General features: G+C 42.7%; 1 protein-coding gene across 2 annotated transcripts in view; it reads left to right on the top strand.

Moving 5' to 3' along the window:
- Positions 1-402: 402 nt before the first annotated feature.
- TMEM74 (transmembrane protein 74) overlaps positions 403-23301 on the top strand; it is an 82909-nt gene continuing 60010 nt past the window's right edge. The window contains exon 1 of one of the 2 annotated variants that reach the window (XM_056518632.1): positions 403-620. The gene's annotated coding sequence lies outside the window, so the exon portion shown is untranslated. Of the gene's footprint in view, positions 621-10887; positions 11029-23301 lie in introns of those variants that run through there. The other variant, XM_056518633.1, reaches the window with a different exon arrangement.

Here is a 23301-nt window from a genome sequence, read left to right as displayed (position 1 = left end):
ATATCTATCCATCCCCCTCATTCATATCTTTGTCTCTCTTCTCCTTCTTCCCTTTGTACTGTAGCTCCTGTAAATGTTTATTTACATCACAATATACTGATACAGTATATATTTCTCTCTTATTAAATGCATTAAAATGTTGTGTTTATTAAAACGCAGCATCTTACCTTATTTATTAATTTTTTCACTTTTTATACGGTGTAATTTATTTATATATTTCCAACCAAACCCATAGTACACACACAAAACCCCAACAACTATAAAATAACAACTTCAGCTCTGCTACATCTCTCCTGTGTTCCTGATTTCCAGAACTCGTACGTTTTTTTTTCCTTTCTTTTATTCTGCACAAGCACAAGCACATCCTCACCCAGACACTTAATACTTCCCCTGCAACATCCACCTCCTCCCAGTCAATCATCCCTGGGCGCAGACAGCACATGAGCATCCTAATTAAAACTACAACTCCCAGCAGGCTTTGCACGCAACCACTCCCCAGCTACAGATCGTCCCTGCTGGAATATCTTAGATGGGAAGAGCCTGGGCTACAAGTGCTGAGAGCTCCGATCCCTCGGCTGAGGACCAGGACTGGGAGCAGCTCCAGGAGCCCGAGCCATAGAGTAAGTATTGAGGTCTCTTTAAGAGAAGTCAGGGCATGGTTACATTGTAGCAGAGAGTATCCTATTGTGGACTGTCATGACAAAACCTCAGCTTTATGCCAAGTCTATGGTCCCTGCATGCTGTCCCTACCATACCCCCCTCCTATTATATACTGTATGTGCCATATATACCGTGCACGCTATCAAAATTGTGGTTTATATAGACTTTTCCGCCTATCTAAGAGCTGGAGTATTAAGAACCTTATAATAACCCAGGATTAATTTTGCGCGTTACTTTCCGCTGTTACCGCAATGTGCATGCATTTCTATAGGGTTAACCCTATGTGTTCTCCAGAGAAATGATGATTCCTGGCATTACTGTATATTATTTCTGATGCCATATCCCCCCTCTTGGGATTATCAAATTTCCTCGGAGAATCCTCAGTATCTCTGGGTTACAATAGGCGGCTAAACACATTTCTATTTATTGTCTGCTTTAATCTATGTGGTGCTGCTTCCTTTCTCTTCCCCCCCCCCCCCCCCCCCTGGGACTGCGCGGACAATGTGCTCTGTTCATGGTCATCACTCACTATAAGGTTTTTTTTTTTTTTTGAAATATCGGTGGTCTGCAAACTGTGTTGCTAAAACTACAACTCCCAGCGTGCCCGGACAGCCAACGGCTGTCCGGGCATGCTGGGAGTTGTAGTTTTGCAACAGCTGCAGGGCCGCCGCTTGGAGACCACTAATATATATAGACATTGCTTTAAGTGGCTCCTTTAAACAGCCGCCATTGATCTGATTTATGAAGGTTAAACGGATCCTGATCCTGCAGTTTTTTTTCCCGTCTGGCCGATATTAAGTTTCCTATATGGATTATAGATCTGAAAGTGCTATTTGTATGACTAGGGAGAGGAAGATACATGGATTAAAGGGGTACTCCACTGGAAAAAAAATAATTTAAATCAACTGGTGCCAGAAAGTTAAACAGATTTGTAAATGACTTCTAGTTAAAAATCTTTCTAGTACTTATCAGCTGCTGTATACTACAGAGGAAGTTCTATTCTTTAAAAAAAAAAAAATTTTTCAATCTGACCACAGTGCTCTCTTCTGACACCTCTGTCCATGTCAGGAATTGTTCATAGCAGGAGCAAATCCCAAAAGCAAACATCTCCTGATCTGGACAGTTCCTGAAATGGACAGAGGTGTCAGCAGAGAGCACTGTGGTCAGAATAAAAAAAAAAATCCAGAAAGAAATACAACTTCCTCTGTAGTATACAGCAGCTTATAAGTACTGGAAGGATTAAGATTTTTAAATAGAAGTAATTTACAAATGTCTTTAACTTTCTGGCACCAGTTGATTTAAAAATATATATATATATATTGTTTTCCAACGAAGTACCCGTTTAAGGATCACATGGTAGATTGGACTTAGAATTAGAATCGGTAGGACCAACTTTGGAAGTTTTTGGTGAAAATCTGCTTTCCTTACTCTTGTCAATATGTGATCGAGAATTGAATCAGAGAAATCTTGTATTACATAAGTTTGTTTATTTCTTCAGAGTAACTAAGACTGGGGGCTAAAGGGGCTATTGCCAAACGGGCTCGATCATCCAGTTTCCTTCAACCTTTTATAGGGGTTCTCCAGAATTGATGACCTTTCCTCAAGAGAGGTCATTAAATGGGCACTGTCATTAAAACGAATTTTTGCTATTGCACTCCTTATGGTAAATAAAAAATCTTTTAAATGTACTTTGTTTAAAAAAAAATTAAATTTCTAAGTTTTATTTGTGTTTAAAAAAGCTGCCACTAGGTGTCTCCCTACTTATCCAGAGCACATTTCCCCCCATCTCTTGCGCAGACTTTGGACTCCTGCTGGCCTAGCAGAAGTCCAAAATCAGAAAATGCTGGAGTGCTGAGGGGGGGGGGGGGGTGCAGCCATAGCCAATCATAGCTCATCTCACACTAAACTGCTCTTTGCTGTGTGTAGCAGAGTGAGGGAGGAAGTTATCTCCTGTATGGCTTCAGATGATGTCACGTCTGCTGGGGAACGCCCCTTTCCAGCCTGTGAATCTGGCTGAGATTGAGCAGAAAATATGTAGCAATATCAAGGTAGAAAACCAAAAAATATAAAAAAATAAAGGCAGGGGTGGTTTATCATGATGGGGGCAGTGAACTGGGGGGGTTATAAAATTTAATAAGAGAGGTACTCATTAACATTAAATAGTTGACTGAGCGAATGGGACAAACCTGCAAGAATTGGAGCACATGGATACAAGGAAAAGGTTGTGGGGCTCCCCGAGACCCTTCAAATAAATGATTGGCAAGGGACCTCTGCCAATCTAACATTGATGATCTGGAGGTTAGTCATTAACTTAGGGTTCTTACTCATTATATATTTTTACATCTTTACATCTATTTTACATTTCTTCAGATTGTTTAGACATTTTTATGTCTGGCATATTACTTTATAGCGTTACTACTGTTTCGGAGAGCAACAGGATATGGGTGAAACTAACACGCTATCATGTTGCTAGTGCCTGTGTCGCCCCACACTCACATCATCAGACGGACTGCCTTATGTTCCATCCCAGAAGCCCCATTCAAGTTTATGGGACATCCAGGATGGTACATCAGGCAGTTCGACTCATGACGTCAGTATTGGTGCTAGTCTACGGCAACAATATAAAGTTTTTAGTTTCACCCGTATCCTGCTGTTGGACGAAAATATAGCAACGCTTTAACCAGAAGCCTTAATGGGGTACTCCGACACTAATACATAAGATGTCTGATCGTGGGGGTCCCGCTGCTAGGGACCCTCGCAATCTGTCATTCAGCACCCACTTTTGCAAGCTCCCCACAATGCTGGAGGCTCCGAGTGTGCAGCGTGACGACCACGGGGCTGGAGTATCGTGATGTCATGACTCCGCCCCATGTGACATCACATCCCGTCCCCTTAATGCAAGTCTATGGGAGGGGGCGTGACGGCGGGATCCCTGTGATCTTATCCCCTATCCTTTGGATAGGGGATAAGATGTATTAGGACTGGAGTACCCCTTTAACAGAGATGTCCAATTCTAATACCTCTGTTTAAAAAGTTGAAGTATTAAGGGCAAATTATTATCTATATTATCTAGTTTTCCCCTCTGCAGGCTTCAGCTCTGATTTTCAGTTGTCCCTGAGCTAGTGAGTGGAGCCTTGCCTCTATGATGTCTCCAAACACTGAACTCAGAAGCAGCAGCAGTATGGAAGGTATTACAGAGCATTATTGTATTAAACAGTCTTAACTAGGGTTATTTCCAACTGAAAATCAGAAATAAAGCCTGGGGCAAACTGGTGAAAAATGTCATATACAATTGATAGTATGACTAGCGATCTGATTGGTTGCTATGGGCAACTGTGCGGCCCCCCCCCCTCAAAGAATGCTGGGAGTTGTAGTTTTGCAACAGCCGGGGGCACACTGGTTGGGAAAACTTTTTTTTTATATAGCGGTATAATATCTTTGCAATTGCGTTACCCTGCCATATCTCAGACGTGTCACAATTTCCTTCCCATTCTAATATTGTGACATCAGGTTTTTCCCTGATACACTGCGACAATTCTAGTGTCTGCTGACAGCTAAAGCGCTCTTGCTGTTGTGTTGTGGCATTATGATTCAATAACTATTGTATGAGCTACAGATGTAGCAGAGCCAGATTTACCAATTATTCTTTGCAATTGCTTTATTCGGACCCCCAAAAAAGATTGATAAACTACTGCCGGACGCACAGCTCTGCTACATCGGTAAAAAATGAGCTCTGCTACATGCCTTGTAATCTCTGCAGTTCTGTCATCGACACCATTTTAGTGAATTCTCATCATCGCTCCTCATTTATCTATAGCTACAGTGTCTTCAGGATTGTGCAGCTGAATGGGTTCTATACATTAATATATGAGGATCAAACAGATTAGCAGAGTAGATTGAGCATTCCTATAAATGGTTAAGGCCTACTTGTCATTTCCAGTGAATTTTCACAATAAGCTTCCCTCTATGTGTATATGAGGAGCAACACTACAATTTCCCATTTTATCACTTGTATATGGTTTCAGCAGATTTCTGCTCTGCAGGCTTCATCTATAAATTACAGTTCCCCTAAAGCTGGTGGGCAGAGCCCCCTCTTCATTCTCCTAAAGCTGGTGGGCGGAGCCCCCTCTTCCCCCTTTCATAGACTTATTGCTTGTCTTGCAGACACAAGACAAAGTTGAGCTGGTTTTGAAAGAAGATTTGAGCAGTGGGGGTTTTGGGGGGGGTGGGGAAGCATTTTTTTTTATAAGAAGAGAACTAAGTATTGTTTGTTTTGTCTAAGATATAATACAAAGTTTCTTATATTTACTTGTACTATCAACCTATTGTGGACACCATTCTCGCCCACTCCCCAATCCCTGCCTACTTACGTACCCGCCCTAGACGACAGGTCCGTAACCACGGTGACAGTCCCTCCCTAGACAAGTGAGGGGAGTCAACTATCAAAATAATAAAATACAATAATACAGACACTGGTCAAGGTATACAGTAGGGAGCAGACAGACTAACAGAAGCAAAACTAACACACACACAATAAGTCAAAGTCCACTATCCACATCAAAATCAGGAGTTGTCAAAGTAGCAAAAACACTAATACCAGAAGAAAAGTCAGAGAGCGGAGCCAAAGGGTCAAAATGCCAGATATAACAGATATAGTATAAAGCTAGCTAGGAGTACAAACTGGGCTCTTTAGCAGTCAAAGACTGGGAGTAGACTGCCAGCTTATATGGAGCCAGAACAGGTGCTCCAATCAAGTTCAGCTGACCAGTCCCGACAGCCGGGCATAACCCAGCAACAAAAAACAACAAAGAACCTGTCAGAATTTTTTAACCCTATAGGTTCTTACACCTATGAAAAGTTTGTTCACATGACAGTGCCTATTTAAGTGTTTACTTGTATCAGCTTCTATACAAGTCAATAGAGAAGCCAGCTCACCTAGGGCATGGTGTTGTATCAGCTTGCCTATAGTCTATGCCTAAGCCTATGGTCTTTCCATTGGACAGGATACTGTATATACATGATGTGGACATTTGGGGGCATTCTTCAGCTATGGCTGAAAGGAGATATCTGGCCAAAAGTGGTAAAAAAACAAAACATACAATAATTTTAGGCTAAGTTTACACAGTGTAAAACAAGTCATATTTTTGACTAAAAATACATGTGACAATTGTGGTGCATGACAATAAAAATGCTGCAAAATCCCTGTAGCAAACCTCTCCTGCTCTGGGCTTTTTCCTGACACGGACAGAGGTGTCAGCAGAGAGCACTGTAGTCAGACTGGAAAGAACTACACAACTTCCTCAGGACCATACAGCAGCTGATAAGTGCTGGAAGGATTAAGATGTTTTAAATAGAAGTAATTTACAAATCTGTATAAATTTCTTGCACCAGTTGATGTAAAAAATTTTTTTTCCCACTGGAGTATCCCTTTAAGGGATGAAACAGGAGTCACAAATATGCTAAACCTGTGGCATCACCCCCCCCCATCCCTCTCCTCTGTATCTTTAGTTAGTATGTTAGTTATTAAGTGAAAATGTTTCTGAACATCATTTACAGAGAGCCTGCAGGCAAAGAAAGGGGGCACTACAGGCTACAACAAACCTAATATGCCAGAGCGTCCAGGGGGATGCAACAAGCCCCTCCGCACTGACATTTAGTACAGGTAACCTAAATGCTAACTGCGCCTTAGCTCCTTAGGAGTATAAATTGAATAAATGACTTTAACAATAAGGTTTACAGTATACACCAGAGATGTCAAATTTATCTTCAGTGTCGGTATTATTTTATGATGTAGTAAAATAGAAAAGTGCCATTTCTGGAAGCTTCGTTCTGTACATATTTTACACTTAATTGGAAGCGTCAATGGTAGAAAGATCACAATTGTCTGGAGAGGAAGGGTCACGAAACCATGGAAACTTAAGGGGCTGGAGACGTTGAAGAAAATCTTAACGTATATAATAGGTATATAATAAAATAATAAGATAAGAGAAGAGAATAGATGGGTAAATGCACTCCTTAGGATGACCTCACTCATATTAATGTGCTTCAGGCCTGGCTTCATCTATAGGAATACCACACAAGGCTTTGGACTTTTCTGCAAGCGGCTCCATTGTTTGGTTCTCATTTTTACTGCACCATTTGTCCATAGCAGTATTTTTCTGCATCACCCGGAGTCACCCTGGTTGGGACACACCGGTCTATAGAGACAATTTCTCTTCTCCCTGAAAGTGTTAATATCTTCCGCATACAGTCTCTCTTTCTGTCTTTGTTAACTGAACTTACTCCCCCTTCCTATCTCCCTCCTTACCCCTTCCCTCTCCATAGACTTGTAGTTGCAGTATGTAATATATAATCCGATCCTTCAGTGATATATAAGAAACAGATCCCTCAGTGAGCTGCTAGTTTGTCCTGTTAACAAAATTGAATGAGGAAAGAGAGGAAAGAAGCTTCATAGGAGCAGAAAGAAGCATTTTCGTCTGATGCTGGGAGTTCTAGTTTTGCAACAGCTGGAGCCACCCGTGTTGGCAAATACGGAATCTATAGCGACAATTTCTACTTTCCCTGAAAGTGTTAATATCTTCCGCATACAGTTTCTTTCCCTCTGTCTGTGTCCTCTGAACACAGTCCCCCTCCCATCTCCTTCCTTACCCCTCCCCTCTCCATAGAGTGTTGCAGTATGTGATATATAATCTGATCCCTCAGTGAGCTGCTAGTTTGTCTTCTTAATAAAAGTGAATGAAAGTTTAGTGGAGGAGGAAGAAACTTGATAGGAGCAGAGAAAATTTTTGTCTGATGCTGGGAGTTGTAGTTTTACAACAGCTGGAGGCACTCTGGTTGGGATACACTGGTCTATTGAGACAATTTCTCCTCTCCCTGAAAGTGTAAATATCTTCCACATACAGTCTCTCTCTCTTTGTCTGTGTTCTCTGCACCCCCTCCCCATCCCATCTCCCTCCTTACTCCTCCTCTCTCCATAGACTTATATTTGCAGTATGTTAAATTTAATTAGCTCTCTCAGTGATATATAATCAGATCCCTCAGTGATATATAATCAGATCCCTCAGTGATATATAATCAGATCCCTCAGTGATATATAGTCAGATCCCTCCGCGTTGCTAGTTTGTCTTGTTTACAAAAGTAAATAAAAGTTTAGAGGAGAAGGAAGAAGCTTGAGAGGAGCCAAAATAAGCACTTTTTATGATGCTGAGATGCTAGAAGTTGTAATTTTGCAACAGCAGAAGGCACCCTAGTTGGGAAACACTGGTCTATGGAGACAATTTCTCCTCTCCCTGGAGGTGTTAATATCTTCTGCATACAGTCTCTCTCTCCAGGAACCGAAAGAAGCATTTTTTGTCTTATGTTGGGATGCTGGGAGTTGTAGTTTTGCAATAGCTGGAGGCACCCTTGTTTGGCAACACTAAAGAGACAATTTCTCCTCTCTCTGAAAGTGTTAATATCTTCCGCATACAGTGATTTAATATCCTACACATCACTTGGAAAAAAAGAAAAAGCAAAGAAAATTTTGCATGCCAATGAGACTTTAATATGCATTACCAGATCAAAGGCATAGAATAATGCGGCTGAGGGGGAGATCCCGGCTCTGCAGGGTGCAGCCGAGGATTTACCCGAGGAGTGAAGCCCACACATCCGGATACATTGGTTAGGAAAAATTTAAATGAATGAAAAAAACGATAAAGATAAAAAAAAGTGGTATTGGCTTCACAGTAACATCTGCAAGTGGGATTTACATAGTAAGAGTTCATCCTGCCATAGCTCGACATCATCCCGCACTTTGTTAGGAATAGATGATTCCTTTACCTTGGCCACATGTCCTTAAAGGGGTACTCCACTGCTCAGCGTTTGGAACAAATTGTTCCGAACGCTGGAGCCGATGCTGGGAGCTTGCAATGTCATAGCTCCGCCCCCTCATGACGTCGTGCCCTGCCCCCTCAATGCAAGTCTATGGGAGGGGGCGTGGCGGCTGTCACGCCCCTCCCATAGACTTGCATTGAGGGGGCAGGGATGTGACATCATTAGGTGGCGGGGTTATGACATCACGAGCTCCCGGCGCCGACTCCAGCATTCAGAACAATTTGTCCCAAACGCTGAGCAGCGGAGTACCCCTTTAAATTAACTGTTGTGAATGCGCTAGAATTCTGTTGCAATTTGCACAAAAAATAATAAAAATAATAATAATCTTACCTTATTTACACAATGGCCCTTATTTACTAAGAGTGTTGTGTAGGTTTTTTTGTGGGTTTTAATTCCCTACACGGTATTTACTAAGGTTTCCCTACATTTTCCCCTTTCCATACACTTTGCTTTTTTTTTTTTTTCACATGCTCTGATCTGTCCGGTTTTCCTCGGCTCAAATCCCCCACATTTTCTGTGGAAACCTTAGTAAATATGTTGGGATTTTGTGAAAATGTTGGGAACATGCCCCTTTTTGGTGACCACACCCCCTTTTCCAGAAGGCCATGCACTTTTTTTCTGGTTTTCTTAGTAAAATGGTGAATTAGTCGGGTTTATTTATTTATTTTTTTTTTCAATTCTGGTGCAAATCCTGGCGCAGATGGAATTTCTGGCACACAAACCCGACAAAACATGTCGGGATTGCAATAGTAAATGAGGGCCAATATGTATTATGAGAGAGATTTATCAAAACCTGTGCAGTGGAAGAGTGGTGCAGTTGCCCATAGCAACCAATCAGATTGCTTCTTTCATTTTTAACAAGGCCTCTGCAAAATGAAAAAAGGATATCATTGGTTGCTATGGGCAACTGCACCACTCTTCCTCTGCACAGGTTTGGATAAATCTTCCCCTATGTCTCTTTAGAAGCTTTTTACACACTTTTGCACCTCACCCAAAAAAAGAGGCAAGAGATTATAAGGAAAGGGGCTGTAGCCCAAGTTTGGCAAAAATGATCAACAATTTTGTCACAAAATTCTGACGTAAAGTAAACCAACTATTTGCTGGTGCACTCTAAGGGCTCATTTACACTGCGGACATGCACCATCTCATAGACGGCAATGCATCCCGGCTGAATTCTGACCAAAGAATGAACAAGAATAAAGGGAATAATTCTACCGCTGTAAAAATCACTAGTCAGACCACACATAGAATACTGTGTACAGTACTGGTCAGACCACACATAGAATACTGTGTACAGTACTGGTCAGACCACACATAGAATACTGTGTACAGTACTGGGCACCAGTGTACAAGAACGACATAGTGGAGCTGGAGAGGGTTCAAAGATGGGCAACCAGAGTAATACGGGGAATGGGAGGATTACAGTACCCAGAAAGATTATCAGAATTAGGGTTATTTAGTTTAGAAAAAAGAAGGCTTAGGGGAGACCTAATAACTATGTATAAATATATCAGGGGACAGTACAGAGATCTCTCCCATGATCTATTTATACCCAGGACTGTATCTATAACAAGGAGGCATCCTCTACATCTACAGAAAAGAAGGTTCCTACACCAGCACAGACGGGGGTTCTTTACTGTAAGAGCAGTGAGACTGTGGAATTCTCTCCCAGAGGAGGTGGTCCTGGGGAACTCTGTGAAAGAGATCACCTGTAATAACATCACAGGTTATGTATACTAGATTTATAGGGACAGAACGTTGATCCAGGGATTTATTCTGATGCCATATTTGGGGTCACAAAATAATGTTCCCCCTGGTATGGGACAATTGGCATTAGTCTCATAAGGGTTTTTTGCCTTCTTCTGGATCAACACAGTAGGGACACAGTAGGGATAAAGGTTGAACTTGTTGGACTCTGGTCTCTTTTCAACCTTATGAACTATATATATTGTTAGTAACGGTGCTGTGTATTGAAAAACACTTAGAAATATCAAGAACAATATGTTAGAGATAGGTAATTGTTAATAATTTTATCCAAACTGCTAAATGGTAAGTACAGTACACTAAGTATTAGTACAGTTGACACATACAGATAATCACAGGTTAGTTTAACATATATAGGGGGAGATTTATCAAAACATGTGCAGAGAAAAATTTGACCAGTTGCCCATAGCAACCAATCAGCTCGCTTCTTTCATTTTTAACAAGGCCTCTGCAAAATAATAGAAGCGATCTGATTGGTTGCTATGGGCAACTGGTAAACTTTTCCTCTGCACAGGTTTTGATCAATCTTCGTCCTTACCTTCTGTTTCCTTATTGATGTAGTGTCCTGTAAATAGAAAGAGCTGAGTCCTATACTGTGAAGATAGTGAGTGGCGATCCGCTTGTTTTCTCTGCTGGAAGAACTGCCCCGGCCGGCGGAATTCTCTACCAGCAGAAAACTCTGCTCCGGTCTGTTCCCCACACGTGAGACTGCTGTGTGACGTCACAACACAGGTAGTCCGTGGGGCCAAAAAGCCTACGCATTTCGGAAAGTGAACGCTTTCCTTCGCCCTTTGTTAAAACCTTATAAACTATTGAACTATGTTTATTATTTGGGCGATTCTGCAGTGTGCACAGAGCCTTTAAAACAATGGGACAATGGAAATTGTTTGCAATGTGATTGAGCCCTTACACTAGACTGTCAACAGATGGACCAAGTTTATTGAAACATTCGAAGACACCTAAGGGTACGGTCCCACCTGGCGTATTTGCTGCGTATTTGCTGCTGCGTATTTTATTTTCCCATTGAAGTCAATGGGTAGGAAAATATGCAGCAGCAAATACGCAGCAAAATACGCACAAAATACGCCAGGTGGGAAGGCACCCTAAGGTTGCATTCCCACCTGGCGTATTTTGCTGTGTATTTGCTGCGTACTTTATTTCCCATTGAAGTCAATGGGTTAGAAAATACGCAGCAGCAAATACGCAGCAAAATACACCAAGTGGGAACGTACCTTAAAGGGTACTCCCGATGCTTCCAGCTCTATCTCCACAGCACGAGATCCAGTAAAACGGGAGACAGGTGCTGGAGACTGAGCGGGAAGCTTTATCTCCTATTTCATGGTTGTATACATTAGGGAGCGAGGAGAATGTCTCCCAGTTCAGGCATTTAGGGGACCAAGTTTAAATTATTGACAGCTAGGGATCTTACACAGTGCTGCATAGGCATTTCTCATAAAATTGACAGGAGGCCCGAGATGTTACACTACACAGCTCCTCTCTTTCTCTATCTCTCTCTTTCTTTCTCTCTTGTACTCACTCTTCCTCCTCACCTCCCTTCCTTTCTTCCCCCCCCTCTTTTTTTTCTGCCTCCTCTCCTCTTACCTTCTGTTTTCTTTATTTGTCTCGCCTCTTTCCCAGATCCGCTCCCCCCCCCTCCTTCTTTTGTGGTCCTCCCTCTCCCCCAGCCTACCTTCCCACCCATATACCCTTCCTTACCCCATAGCCCTCCCTCCCCTCCCCCCCCTTTCCTACGCCTACCCTTGCAGCAGTTACTGTCATGGACCATCCCTCTCCTCACTTCTCTTGTTAAGTATTGTGCCTTTCGGTGTTGAGGGAATCAATTTCTCTCTCATGCCACTTCTACGGACCTGGCTGTATACCCTACCAAACCTCCCTCGAATTTCTCTGGCCACTTGTCATTATTGTTTTTCTATTAACTGTCATTCTCTGATTGCACGAGACACCTGACACTTTCTTGTTTTGCTGTTACATTGCCGATGTACCTGGGAGGGTGTGTATCCATGCCTTTACCTATATACTTACCTAGTACGAACCACACCGATTGCTATCTGAGCCATGACCATATATTGGTTCTCTTATACATTCATATTATTGTATCTTTGAAATTGTTTAAAGGGGTTCTCCGGTGCTTAAACATCTTATCCCCTATCCAAAGGATAGGGGATAAGATGCCTGATCGTGGGAGTCCCGCTGCTGGGGACCCCTGGGATCATGCACGCGGCACCCCGTTTGTAATCAGTCCCCGGAGCGTGTTCACTCCGGGACTGATTACCAGCGACTACAGGGCCGACGGCGTGTGACGTCACACCTGCGCCGGCGTGTGACGTCACGCTCCGCCCCTCAATGCAAGCCTACGGGAGGGGGCGTGATAGCTAAGAGCTAAGGGTAACATCCCAAAATGTCATATAGCGCTCACATAAAATTACTGTACATTACTGAACATTACAAAACAGCACACAGATTTGGTAGCGCTTATCTTGGCTCTAGTGTTTGAGATCCAGGTTTGTTCTTTTTGTCCACAATGTTCTTTATGTTTCACGTTGTTACATGTTAGGCTGGTGGCTTTTACCATCATGCAAATAGAAAAAGGAATCCCGGCACTCACGATATTCTTCTGCGTAACGTGATCTGTTTATTTACACAGTGCTAAATACAAGGACGCGTTTCGGCAAAAGCCTTATTCAGACTGACATGCTTTGGCTGAAACGCGTCCTTTGTATTTAGCACTGTGTAAATAAACACATTACGTTTGGCAGAAGACTATCGTGAGTGCCGGGATTCCTTTTTCTATTTGCATTGTTACCATCCACGTGCACCACAACAAAAACTTGAGTGCCAACCCTTCCTATACTTCCAGCTTTTACCATCATGGCTTTGGGTGTTTTTCTTGCCCATGCTGTTATGCTGGTGTTTTAAAGGTAGAACTGGAGAACTTTGGAGGGGCATTTATCATTGTGTTTTGAGCTGTTTTTCTGTGTATATTTGTCGCACATTTGGCTGTACCTCAGGCTATTTTTTGAGACTTTTGAATTTTACACCTTTTTTTATTTTTATTTTAAAGAGTGGGGGAGATTCTCAAAAACTACTGGGATATTATTCACACCTTTTTTTTTCTCTCCACACATTTTGAAAGGTCTTTTGTGCTGCTTTGAAAATATGAAAATATGTGAAAATTCATCTTCACCCGACTTTTGTTTTTTTTTTCACGCAAATTTTTTTTTTGCAGACAAAATTGCTGATTTTTGTGCCAAATTTCACATCCCAGAAAATTCTGGCAGAAATGTCTCACGAAATATTCCATTGTTACTAGTGCCCAGACAGGCAATAACTGGATAAATAAAATATTTCTGAGCCTAAAGGGGTACTCCGGTGAAAACCTTTTTTCTTTTAAATCAACTGGTGCCAGAAAGTTAAACAGATTTGTAAATTACTTCTATTAAAAAATCTTAATCCTTCCTGTACTTATTAGCTGCTGAATACTACAGAGGAAATTATTTTCTTTTTGGAATTCTCTCTGTTGACATCACAAGCACAGTGCTCATTGCTGATGTAATTATAATAATGACTCTTTATTTATTCTTGTCCTTAGTGGGATTTGAACCCAAGGCCCAAGCACTCCAAGGCAGCAGTGCTAATCACTGAGCCACCATGCTGCCCTTAGCATACATCTGCTATGCACGGTTGCTAAAATGGACAGAGATGTCAGCAGAGAGCCCTGTGCTCGTGATGTCATCAGTGTTCCAAAAAGAAAGGAATTTCCTCTGTAGCATTCAGCAGCTAATAAGTACTGGAAGGATTAAGATTTTTTAATAGAAGTAATTTACAAATATGTTTAACTTTCTGGCACCAGTTGATTTAAAGGAAAAAAGGTTTTCACCAGAGTACCCCTTTAAATGTGAGTGCAGGTGCAGTGACCAAGAAAAAAACTATATATATATACACAGTGATCCCTCGACTTATGATGGCCTCGACATATGATCATTTCAACATATGATGGCCTCTCAGAGCCCATCGTATGTTGAAGGCAGCCTCGACATATGATGCTGCTGTGTGTCCGGGCCATCGTACAAACAGCTATCTGACAGCGCTGACAACTTCAGCAACTGACAGATAGTTGTTTAATGTGCCCCGTGTGCCCCGTTCTGCCTCCTGTTACTCACATGCTGTCCTGCTAACTCACGGAGGCTTCCACTGTGAGCTCTGTGTAAGCCCCGCCCCCCCAGAGCAGCCATAGCCAATAGCCTGCAGCATCTTGCTGCAGGCATCCAATGAGCTGCTTCCCTTCCTTTCCTATAGAGCTGTAGTCGGCAGGATGGTAATGGAGGACATTCTGACCCCCCTGAAGGTATTTAAAGAACTGTACAGTACTGTATGCGATGTCACACATCACATACAATACATAGACACACTATACACCCCATACATCAATGTTTCCCTATCAGTGTGCCTCCAGCTGTTGCAAAACTATAACTCGCAGCATGCCCAGACAGTCAATGGCTGTACATGCATGCTGGGAGTTGTAGTTGTGCAACAGCTGGCGGCACCCTGGTTTGTTAAACACTCCCCATACACTCCACATACAATGGTCATCCCAGAACCAATTAGCAGTTTCCCATAGAGATATGTATTCAACATACAATGGTTCCGAGGCCCCAGAACCAATTACCATTTTTACATAGACATATGTACTCGACATATGATGGTTTCAACATATGATGGTTCTCCTGGAACCAATTAATATCATATGTTGAGGGACCACTGTATATATATATATATATATATATATATATATATATATTTTTTTTTTTTTTTTTTTTTTTTTTTTTTAAGAAAAAATTTTCACTAATAATAATTATATATTTTTTTTATAATTACTTAAATAACCCCTTTTCCCCCGAAAAAAAACAAATAAAAAAATAAAATAAAATAAAACTACAACCATTTCTGTGATTTCTACAAAATCTAAAAGCTGGTGTGAAATTTTTGATGTAAACTGGACTCTCACCCCTTTGAAAATATCATGTGAAGCAGACAATATACGGGGACACGCCCACTTTTACAAAACTGACGTGAAGAGTGTAAACCGCGGCACAAAGCTCTTTGAAAATGTTGTCGAAACTTTTGGCAGGAAATTGATTTTTTTGGGCGCAAAAATCTTTGAGAATCTCCCCCAGTGTGTACAGACCAGCTGCTAAGGTTACTCTTGGTACCTCCTAGGTGGTAAGCAGATTTGGTCCTGCAGTCTTAAAGGGGTACTCCGCTGCTCAGCGTTTGGAACAAACTGTTCCGAACGCTGGAGCCGGTGCCGGGAGCTCGTGATGTCATATCCCCACCCCCTCATGACGTCACATCCCGCCCCCTCAATGCAAGTCCATGGGAGGGGGCGTGACAGCGTCACGCCCCCTCCCATTGACTTGCATTGAGGGGGCGGGACGTGACGTCATGGAGAGGGGGATATGACGTCAAGAGTTTCCGGCACTGTCTCCAGCGTTTGGGACAGTTTGTTCCGAATGCTGATGAGTGGAGTACCCCTTTAAATTACTGGGCTCAGACTGAATTAGACTCATTGGCATAAGCGGCAGCCACCATTGGCTTGTTTTACCTGAAAGACTTCTTCTATAAAGCTGTAAGCTCTTGTTTTTACCATGTCTGGTCTATTTTTTATTGCTTGGCTTTACCTTCCCAGTGTGGCTTATACCATCAGATTCAATTCTGTCCTGTTGTGACTGCCAAGGCCTGACTATTTTATGGTGTGAAAGCAGCCTTAGGCTGGGTCCACACTACGTTTTGTCCCATACGGGAGCGCATACGGCAGGAGGGAGCTAAAACCTCGCGCTCCCGTATGTGACCGTATGCGCTCCCGTATGTCATTCACTTCAATGAGCCGACCGGAGTGAAACGTTCGGTCCGGTCGGCTCATTTTTGCGCCGTATGCGCTTTTACAACCGGACCTAAAACCGTGGTCAACCACAGTTTTAGGTCCGGTTGTAAAAGCGCATACGGCGCAAAAATGAGCCGACCGGACCGAACGTTTCACTCCGGTCGGCTCATTGAAGTGAATGGCATACGGGAGCGCATACGGTCACATACGGGAGCGCAAGGTTTTAGCTCCCTCCTGCCGTATGCGCTCCCGTATGGGACAAAACGTAGTGTGGACCCAGCCTAACCTAGCAAGGTGTGTCCTATAGTTCCCAAAGATTTTTAACTTTATTGATAACTATTTCTTTGCATATGGCTGTCTACTTCTGCACTACATTATTAATAGTGTTGCTCGCGAATATTCGCAATACGAATTTTATTCGCTAATATCGCATATTCACGAATTCGCGAATATAGCACCATATATTCGTAATGATGAATATTCGTTTTTTTTTTTTTTTTGTTTTTTTCATTGTACACATCACAGTGATCACCCCTCTCTGCTTCCAGCTTGTGTGGTGTAAAGAAGGCTCTAATACTACTGTGTTTGACTGGCGTGCAAATTTGTATATGCTAATTTTCGCATATGCTAATTTTCGCGTATGCGAATTTTCGCATGTACTAATTTTTATATATGCTAATTTTCGTATGCGCAAATTTTTGCATTGGTAACTTTTCGCATATGCGAAAATAAAACGCAAATATTACGAATATGCGAATTTAGCGAATATATGACGAATATTCATCCATATATTCGCGAAATATCGCGAATTCGAATATGGCCTATGCCGCTCAACACTAATTATTAATGTATAATATTGGGGGGGGGACACATTGTAACGATTACAAGAAACTGTATAGTACAAAGAAGTGTCTGTCCTATCTATTCATCATATGGGCAGGGCTCCAATGTAATGTATCTTGTAAATATTGCTTTATTGACAAGATACATTAGGTTGGAGCCCTGCCTATATGATAAGATAAAAGACAGTGGAGTCTCATACAGAGTTTGAATAATACAACATAATCCATACAACAGGCAGATAAAGGTCATATACATTGCCCAGATAATTAGTGCCCAGATAGCACCACACAGCACCCAGATAATCTGGCCATACATTGTCAAGATAGTTCCACATTAGGGTGATCAGACAATACTATATATCATAATGGCTCAATACTACTCTACTCTCACTGTAAGACGTGGCACTCTTTAAGAGCCTGACTGCTGGTTTCTATAGAAGTCAATGAACGCCCACAATGCAGAGTCATGGTAAAAAAAAATGCTCGTGATGTCATCAGTGTTCCAAAAAGAAAGGGATTTCCTCTGTAGCATTCAGCAGCTAATAAGTATTGGAAGGATTAAGATTTTTTAATAGAAGTAATTTACAAATATGTTTAACTTTCTGCCATCAGTTGATTTAAAAGAAAAAAGGTTTTCACCGGAGTACCCCTTTAAGTACTACAACATATCTCTAATATACTTCAATATAAATAAATATAAATCACTTTTAAATTCAGCCACTAGGGGTCGCCCTTCTAGTGGCCGAATGCATTCTGCAGTGACATCACTACAGAATTTCGACTCATTGAAGACTGGCAACGAGTCGAAATTCAGTCACTGCGTACACTGCGTACACGCAGGCTCCCGGGGACAAGGTAATGTGTTATATGGGGGGGCGGGGGGGGAGTTTGAGTGTTCACCTATACAGTATGCCTCCAGTTGTAGCTGAGCTGTAGCTGAGAGTTGTAGTGGGGAAACAGCTGGAGGGACACTGAATAGGTGAACTAAGGGGGTGGGGAGGGGGAGTGGGTTGAGCGGAGCGGCGGGGCCGGGGGGGTTGCGGGCTGCTGTCACTGTTCTTTTGCTGGGGAGCGGGTTGAGCGGCATGACAGAGCTGGGGTGTGGGGGGGGGGTCGTAGTTGCGGGCTGCGTGGCGGGGAGCAGTATGTGCGGCCATCACAGGTTCACCTATGCCTCCAGTTTTTTCCACCCTCCACAACTCCCAGCATGCCCTGAGAGCCAATCGATGTCAGGGAGTTGCAGTGGGGAAACAGCTGGAGGCGCCCTGTATAGGTGAACTACGGGCAGAAGTGTAGGCCCCAGCAGGCATCAGTGACTTGGTGCCTGCTGGGGAAGTCTGCCTGGTTGTGAGCACACTACCAGGCAGACAAAAGGCATTTTTAATATGTAAAAAAAAAATTAAAGGCAGGGAGGGTGTTAGGGATAGATCGGTGTAATAGGCAGGGAAAGAAAAAAAAAAGTGATGCTGGTAGCTACCCTTTAATTCTTCCAGTACTTATCAGCTGCTGTATACCACAGAGGAAGTTGTGTAGTTCTTTCCTGTCTAACCACAGTGCTCTCTGCTGACACCTCTGTTCGTGTCAGGAACTGTCCAGAGCAGGAGAAAATCCCCATAGCAAACCTTTCCTGCTCCGGACAGTTCCTGACATGGTCAGAGGTGTCAGCAGAGAGCACTGAGGTCAGACAGAAAAGAGCTTCACAACTTCCACCTGAGTACCCCTTTAATGGTTGTGATAGCCTGTTGAAAATAGCATTATAGGGGCTGTCTCTTAGTTCAGCATAACAGTGAGGCTGTGGAACCTCCACGATCACACATTGATGGCCCATCTACGCTGAACAGATCTATAATAATGGGGTGCACGAAATTGTATAATAAAAGAGAATTATGAGAGGGATAATTAGCTTTAATGACAGTCATGTCTTAATGCTTCCGATACCCTCCAATGTATTTCTATTGTTCTCATCTTGATTTTATGGCATTACTACAGAGAATAAAAAGTATATAATGGAGAAAACAGACATTTAGATGGAAAACAATGGCTGTTAGAGTCGGATCACTCCTTTATTTTGCAAGAAAACTCTATTTGTTAATTAAAAAATTAATGGAAAACCCAACACATCCTGCACTTGTGGTTGGAGATGTTCTAAATAGATTCCATTACATGGTGTAATTCCTCATTGAACGCTTAGCTCTGAATATTACATCTTCTAATGGTTTGTATTTTCAAAGAACAAATATCAACACAAAACTATGGGAGTAAATTACAGGGATAACAACAGTAACTGTATCCGAAATAATTTCATTAGGGGAGATTTAGCAAAACCTGTGCACAGGAAGAGCGGTGCAGTTGCCCATAGCAACCAATCAGATCGCTTCTTTCATTTTTAAAGAGGCCTGTGAAAAATGAAAGAGGTGATCTGATTGGTTGCTATGGGCAACTGGACAACTTTTCCTCTGGACAGGTTTTGATTATTCTTCCCCATTGACCTTATATATCTAGCAGGAAGTGTTAGGCTGGGTTCACACCACGTTTTCAGCCATACGGGACCGCAGAGCTAAAACCGGGCGCTCCCGTATCCCTGCCGTATGCCGCCCGTATGTAATTCATTTCAATGAGCCGACCGGAGTGAAACGCTGACTCCGGTCGGCTCATTTTTGGCCCGTATGCGGTTTTAGGTCCGTTGGAAAATCGCATACGGGCCAAAAATGAGCGTTTCACTCCGGTCGGCTCATTGAAATGAATTAAATACGGGCGGCATACGGCAGGGATACGGGAGCGCCCGGTTTTAGCTAACCCCGACCATACGCGGTCCCGTATGGCTGAAAACGTGGTGTGAACCCAGCCTTACTGTTGTTTCTTGTACAGACATGTCAACAGTTTTGATCGATCAGGGCAGTGTTTTCCAACCAGGGTCCCTCCAGCTGTTGCAAAACTACAACTCCCAGCATGCCCGGACAGCCGTTGGCTGTCCGGGCATGCTGGGAGTTGTAGTTTTGCAACAGCTGGAGGCACCCTGGTTGGGAAACACTGCCCTGATCCCAGCCTTACTTTTGTTTCTTGTACAGACATGTCAACAGTTTTGATCGATCAGGGCAGTGTTTTCCAACCAGGGTCCCTCCAGCTGTAGCAAAACTACAACTCCCAGCATGCCCGGACAGCCGTTGGCTATCCGGGCATGCTGGGAGTTGTAGTTTTGCAACAGCTGGAGACACCCTGGTTGGGAAACACTGCATCAGGTCTGGGTGCTGAAAATTCTTTCTTCTTGTGCAGCAAGGGGATCAGGTTTTTATCTTAAACTTATTTATATATATATATATATATATATATATATATATATATATATATATTATACTGATTTATTTGTTAATAGTTACCTGGTTTCTAAGGTTGAAAAAAGACATGGGTCCATCAAGTCTACACTAAGGGGGAGATTTATCAAAACCTGTCCAGAGGAAAAGTTGCCCAGTTGTCCATAGCAACCAATCGGATCGCTTAATTCATTTTTCAGAGGCCTTTTCAAAAATGAAAGAAGCGATCTGATTGGTTGCTATGGGCAACTCAGCAACTTTTCCTCTGGACAGGTTTTGATAAATCTCCCCCATAACTCTACGGTGTTGATCCAGAGGAAGGCAAAAAACATTTTTGTAAGGAAAATGCCAATTGCCCCGTAGTAAAAGGAAAACAAAATCTTACTGGCCTCAAATATGGCAGAATTAATCAATGTACCAGTGTGTCATATAGTATCCATAATTTCTAATAATATAAAAACGAAAAAAGTATCCAGACCCCTCTTGAATAGTCATTCAACCATCACATCACAAGATCATGTGGCAGAGAGCTCCATAGTCTCACTGCTCTTACAGTAAAGAATCTCTGTTTGTGATAATGATAGAACCTTCTTTCTTCTAGGCGTCACCATTTATCTTCTCTGCCTAGGGCACCAAAATACCTCATCTGGGTCCTGTTGACCACCAGAGCAGTCACAATAAACAAACAATTCTTCTATTTTTTTTTTTAACCTATATTTTCAGTTTTTCTGTGTAGACTGGCACAGAGTAAGCAGAGTCATCTCAACTTCATTAGGTAGAATTTTAAAGGATTCTCTAAAAAACAACACTTGTCAGTTGTCATCTATCCATAGGATAGGATAGATGTGCCTGATCACAGGGGGTCCCACCTCTGTAACTCTATTAGTCTCTTAGGCTTTGAATAGAATGTATGCTCCAATCGTATGCGAGACACAGGACCTTCATTCTCGTGATTTGTTAGGGTCCAGGCGGTGAGGCCCCCAGTGACAAACACTTACCACCTATCCTGTGAATAGACATTGATAGGCATTGATTGTTTGTTTGTTTTCAGGAGATGACAGGACAGTTGTATTGTATTATACACAGAGAACGGTCTGTCTGCATCTACCTGATCTCTTTGGGGAGGGTCTGTTCTACATGACTCTGTCTATTGGCCCTCACTCATTTCTGCTTCAATAAAGCACACACAATAACGCTGTCTAAACAGAATGTGTGGTGACTGGGGTGTTGCGTTATGTAGCAGGGTCTGGTGGTATTAACCCTGGGGAGCAAGATGTTGTTAACCCCTTAGTGTTCGTGACGCCAGGATGTGGTTATTCCGGTATGGTAACCGCCGTCAACCAATCCAAAAACGGTTTTGTAATAAAGGAATGTCCACAGCAAGGATTCTGAATAAACTGGAACTTTTACTTGAAATGTTTGGGGAACATTCTTTACAATTATGCACTTCCTTCAGAGGCAACCGGGACACAGGATACCTCGCAGGCTTGCTTGGACTTATAGTTATTGAGATATTTAGGCCGGCCACTGTGCTACTAATATATTCCTTAGCTGAGTAGTAGTCACTGGATTTGTAGAGAGAATTGTAACTCACATTTTAGAAGTGGCTGCTGGACTTTAGGCTTTGGCCTAGATGAGATGAATTTGCAGTATACAGGACTTTGTGCAGGAACAAGAGACCTAACTGAGAGACTACAGCCCCTTATATACTAGGGTAGGTATATAAATCCCGGCACACCAAGTTCTTTGCAAAGTATTTCTTTATTCACATAAAGTGTACATAAACTGCGTTTATGTACACTTTATGTGAATAAAGAAACACTTTGCAAAGAACTTGGTGTGCCAGGATTTATATACCTACCTTGGATTTCCTTATCCCTGGCACCCACCGTTATCCAAAGTGCCGACCTAACTACTTTGAGCCTTATATACTAGGGGGCTGGACTAAAGCCCATTGGTTGCTAAGCCTGTAGGTTTTGTACCAAAGGAACTCTGGGTATGTCACATGACAGTGGTTCACTTGGCTAACACTTTTATACATTTGTACAAACTTTATACATATTGACAATGCATACACAATATATACAATGCAACAAGAACAATAAGAACAATAAGAAGGTAAGCAAGGGGGGGGGGACCCTGCAGGAGAGCCCTATGGACTCACGGGACTCTTGCTGTGGGGACTTAAGGATGGTACAGGACTAGGTCCTGTACCGGGACACCACAAATGTATTATGAGAACATGAGCACCGTCACCCATACCTTTGAATAATTTCTTGTTATTTATTTTTTCTATGTCACTATGTATAGGAAAAAATCGTTAAAGCATGTAGTTTTCACACTGACCGCTACAAACCTCTTATCCTCACAAGGTCTGAGTTGGTGTTATGATGTTCTGCTGCAGTTCAGCTTTGTGTTTTGTTGCACCTGGGGTATAGCACTGTACAGATATACAGTGGTCCCTCAACATACGATGGTAATTCGTTCCAAACGAGCCATCGTTTGTCGAATCCATCGTATGTTGAGGGATTCGTGCAATGTAAAGTATAGGAAGCTGTACTCACCTGTCCCCGCCGCTCGAGATGGTGTCCCCGGGCCTCCGCTGGGCTCTCCGCTGTCTTCTCCGGTCCTCCGCTGTCTTCTCCGGTCCTCTGCTGTCTTCTCCGGTCCTCTGCTTTCTTCCGCAAGGCCTTACTGGGCCTGCGTAGCGGCGTCATTACGCCGCTGCGTACGCCATTCCTATTGGATGATGTGCGCAGCAGCGTATTGACGTCATCGGAGAGGGCTGAGAAGACACCGGAAGACCAGCGCTGGACCCAGAGGGCACCCCGGAGCATCGTGGAGGGGTAAGTAATACTTACCGCACCACACGGGGAACATTAAGCTGCTATCCGGCAGCAGCTTAAGCATTTGGCGCTGCCGGATAGCACTTAATGCGATGGCCCGATAT

The sequence above is a fragment of the Hyla sarda genome, chromosome 5, assembly GCF_029499605.1.
Source record: "Hyla sarda isolate aHylSar1 chromosome 5, aHylSar1.hap1, whole genome shotgun sequence".
NCBI classification, from domain to species: domain Eukaryota; kingdom Metazoa; phylum Chordata; class Amphibia; order Anura; family Hylidae; genus Hyla; species Hyla sarda.
This window is presented reverse-complemented; position numbering and strand designations above follow the sequence as displayed.